Source organism: Carlito syrichta, unplaced genomic scaffold (genome assembly GCF_000164805.1).
Source record: "Carlito syrichta isolate Samal-C Ts95f unplaced genomic scaffold, Tarsius_syrichta-2.0.1 Scaffold315995, whole genome shotgun sequence".
NCBI lineage: Eukaryota > Metazoa > Chordata > Mammalia > Primates > Tarsiidae > Carlito > Carlito syrichta.
The window spans coordinates 33,321-38,076 of record NW_007260091.1 but is presented as its reverse complement, the minus strand read 5'-3'; positions in this window follow the sequence as shown (position 1 = coordinate 38,076).

The window sequence follows — 4,756 nt, the reverse complement described above, 5'->3', positions numbered from 1 at the left end:
CAAATAGCATTCTTGGTAGGGTCAGCCTCCAGGAACCTCAGCCAAGCCACAAAGTGTAAGCAGTGTGTCTCTCTTTGGCCTTCTCACCTCCCATCTGAGCCCTTTTCCCTGCTCTGCCTCTGCCTTTGACAGTAGCTCTCTTGATGACCTTTGGTCTGGAAAATTCCCCACTTTTCCTAGTACTATCTCTAAAGCTCCAAAGGACATCTCACACCCTTGGACCTCAGGTCACACCCTTGTGTCACCATTGTTGGTGTTGCTGGAGCCTGTGGTATGTGATTTCCTCTTAGGCAGGCCAGCATCTGCAGGTGCATCTTTCTGTCCTGCCTTTTAATTGGAAGGAATTTTAGAAAAGAGCCTAACTATTCTACTTGCCTATAGAGTGTGGCTTCCAACAGAGTATTGGAAATCAGAAAGGTGGTAGGTAAAGTACTTGAACTGAGACATGCAGGTTACACCGCTTACATTTCTTATTGGCACTAACCAAAGAAAAGAGCAAGTTCTTGTGGCAAGGTGAGAAGTGGTCTTGGATAGTACAGGGTACCTCAGGCAAGTTTCAAAACTCTTGGATTCTCCTTTTCCTGACCCCAAAAAAGTTGTTAAAATATAACTACTATTCTATGTTTCTGAGAAGGGAAGTAATAAGGCTTGGCTCCTTTAGAATCTCCATAAATAATAGCTATTATTATTGTATTTATTACATATACCTGCCAGCAGGTCCTCCATTCATCCCATTAGCTGCCTACCCATAACTTCATCAACTCCCTCCCAGGGCACATGGTGACTTGACTTTGACAACAACAGTGATGATCACAGTCATGCTTCTCAGATTCTGCAAAGACCCAATTTTTATTTTTATTTATTTTTTGAAAATTGATTTAGCTGTAATTCGTAGAGTTTACTGAACTGGTTTTTATGATACAGAAACCGTTTTTTGTGACTTGACATTTAGCTAACTCTACTCCTGGAAGGCTAAAGAAACACATTTGGCAGGGTTTTTTGTTTCTTTGCTTTTTGGTTTTTGGGGGTTTTTTTGGATATGTTTGTTTGTTTGTTTGTTTTGCCTTATCATCATTTTATTTCTCAGGGCCCCTTAACTCATTTGTCTAGCCAAAGGTGAGAGGTTGACTTAGTGCTTTGCTTTGGCCATGTTAATGTCGTCTATTCCTGAAATAGGATATGTCCAGGGATACAACACAGAGGCCTTCAGCAGGCTGCTGACAATATGCTGGTGATGGCAGAAGGGAGTGGGGAGAGCATATTTAATTATTTGGTAGTCTGTGATCCTCACTGGGGTCCGTGTGGTAACTATAAATTGGAATATTTCTTTAGGGACCACTTCATTTTCTAAGCTAAAGAACATTTGCAGAGATTGAAAAAATGGGGAAAAAAAGACTGATTGGAAGAAAATTAAGTCATTATCTCAGCTGGAGGACAGTATTTTGCCTTGAGCTGTGTTTTGAATAGCCTGTGGAATTTACTTAGATTATTTGAGCTAGAAATTTGTATTTAAAATGATATCCCTTTGTATTTACGTGGAAGCTTTCATATTAAGACTGCTAACTGCTGGGGGGAAAAAATGTCCAATCTAGCATCCTGTTGGATGAGAAAAGATAGAAATGATAATAGCAGTTGTTGACAGTGAAGTTATTGGAAATGTAATTAATATTTGCAAATCTTTGATAACCAAGATATCCCAGATTCTGTTGTTATTATGTGGACATCGTATAGACATGAGAGATTGAGGAACAGAAAGGAGTTAGAGCTAGATATGATAATGAGTTTTAGATTCAATGTTTCAAATATTGGTGACTATAAATGTAATTGTATCCTGTTTTTCTGTAGTTTGCATCAGCAACATTGTCACCAGGACATCTTATGGTAAAAAAGCAAAATGTACAAAGCCATGCTACAGATTTCCCACTAGTGTGCATTTGTCTAGATTAGCAGCTACCTACCAAGCCAAAGAAATTGACTGAGCTCACTTGTGTCTTAAAATGATTGTCTCATCAGAGACATCTCTTTGTAGTACAACCTTAAGGAGAGAAAGTATTAAAAAGAGTGGAAAAGTAATAAAAATTAACACTCAGTTGTTGCTGCTCTAAATGCTTTACATATAGGAACACGTTAATCCTTATAACAGTTTTGTAAGGAAGGTACTTGATTCTTGTTTTAAAGACAGGGAAACAGAGACACAGAAAGGTAAAGTCAGTTGACTGAATTTTCACAGTTAGTAAGTGGCAAGTTTAAGATTCAAATCTAAGAGGTTAGATTCCAGATCCCATGCTCTTAGCTATTATTTTCTACTGTCACATTTCTTCCGCTCCCCATCCTCCTCTGCCTTTTATTTTCCTTTTTTCCCCATTACATGCACTGTACCTGTTACTACTCCAAAAAATTCCTTCCTTCCTTCCACTTCAGTTAAAATAAGTAGGTTTCCATGAAGAAGGAGGTGGCTGGATGGGTATGGACCCTCTCGAAGAAGGTTCCTGAGATGGGTGACCCACTGAGGTCTGAGCTGAAGAGAGGAAGGTTCAGAGAAGAACAATGGCTGGTCATGTCTGGAGATGATTAGTGACATGCTGGGTATTGCACAAGTAAGTCAGTGGGTAATGGAACCATCTTTCCCCCATCAAAGGAAAAGGGTGCTCCAAACGGGTAAAAGGAAGGCTAGAATGACTCTTGTGATGCTGGGTTAGAATCAGAGAATTGGTATGATTTCAAGGTACATATTTAGCTATAGAAATAAATATAGATACAAGGACGTGTGTGTGTATGTGTGTGTGCATGCGCGCATTCACATAAAAGACATTCCTCAGGCTCTCTCCAGTGAAAAGCCTGGTGGTAGAAGCACCTCAGTAGCAATGAGGATACCTAAAGCCCCACTTGCAGACCTCAGAATTGAGAAGGTCATGAAGATCAAGGAGGATGGGATACTGTCTCTGTGACTGAAAAAAGCTAAAGAGTTGTGACTACTCTGTACCACATGTGATCCCAGATTGGATTCATTTACTCTAAAGGAAATTACTAGGACACCTAGTCCAATTTGGAACAGCAATTCAGAGTGAAGTATTTGCAAGAGTTCTTTGCACTCTTCTTGCAACTTTTCTAAAGCTTGAAAATATTTTCAAATACTGAAGCTAAAAGAAAGAAATAATAACAATGGCCAGGATAATCATTGTATTGTTACCCTCCTGTTCTTTTTGTCAGCAATTTAAAATTTTGGAATTCAACCAAATCCCCAGAAACAGGGATTATTAAACTCCACTAATGATGGATTAAAATGAGTCTCTGTTAATTGCACATAATGAGTCTGAATAATGGCAATATTTTTATATTTCTTCTTTTGAGAACATACTTTGATTCACTGAAATACCGCGCTTTAAAAAAAATAGGATGCACCTCAGCACCTATTTCCCTGAGTTGTTTTTGTAAAATTATGTTTCTGAATGATACTAACAGGAGAGTTTCAGAACATAAGTTCTAGGTAATTAGGGAAAGGTGCTTTTCTTGCTTTGGAATAATTTCAAATGTAAGAAGCGTGGCAGAAGTGAGATGTACGTAGTCACACAACATATTTCTTATTAGTATGTATTTGCCTAGATTAGTAGCTACGAGAATCTTTTTATAGATGATTTTCTTCTCCTTACTTACTTTCTTCCAGAGATGGGCAAATATCAGCATGGTGTTTCTTAAAGATTTTTAATTTTATGTTAAATTTGGCCTGCTTTTACAATCCTCTTAAATTCAAATGAATTTAGTAAATTCTATTTAGTATCCTCAAGACAGGTAGGACCTTGGTTTGTAGAAAGTGGGGTATTCAGCCATACTAAACTGGTTAATGGCATAATTTCATTACAGCAGATCTCATGTACCACATATTCTATTGTCTCCAATAGTCAAGGTTTCACTGTTTTAATTTTTTTAATGTTATTTAAAAGGTGGGTCAGGCATGGTAGCTCACACTTATAATCTCAGTACTTTGGAAGGCCAAGACAGGAGTATTACTTGAGCCCGGGTGCTCAAGACCAACCTGAGCAGCACAGAGAAATCCTGTCTCTGTAACATTTATTTTTAATTTTCTGGGCATGGTGGCATGTACCTACAGTCCCAGCTTCTTGGGAGGCTGAAGCAGAAGGATCTCTTGAGCCCAAGAGTACAAGACGGCAGTGAGCCATGATCATGCCAGTAAACTTGAGCCTGAGCCACAAAGCGAGATCCTGTCTCAAAAAAAAAAAGTGCTGTGATTAATATTCTTGTAAACTAATCTGCTTTCATTTTCCTCTTAAAATAAATTCCCAGAAGTAGTCTTGCAGGTCAAGGAAATGAACATTGTTAAATTTTTTTTTTTTGAGTTGGAGTCTCACTCTGTCGCCCAGACTGGAGTGCAGTGGCTGCTCCCGGCCACCGCAGCCTCGACCTGCTGGGCTCCAGCGATCCTTCTGCCTCAGCCTTCTAAGTAGCTGGACCTACAGGCATGCACTACCACACTCAGCTGATTTTTGATTTATTGTAGAGATGAGGTCTTGCCAAGTTGCCCAGGCGGGTCTCGAACCCACGGGCTCAGGCAATCCACTCAACTCAGCCTCCCAAGGCGTGGGATTACAAGCTGAGCCACCGAGCCCGGCTGGAAATGTACATTGTTAAATCATTTAAGCTTTTGATAAATGTGGCTAAGTTATGTGCAGTCTTACAGACTAAAATTCCCCACCCATTTTAACTATTTATTTGCAACATGAAAAATGCTGTAGTGTAG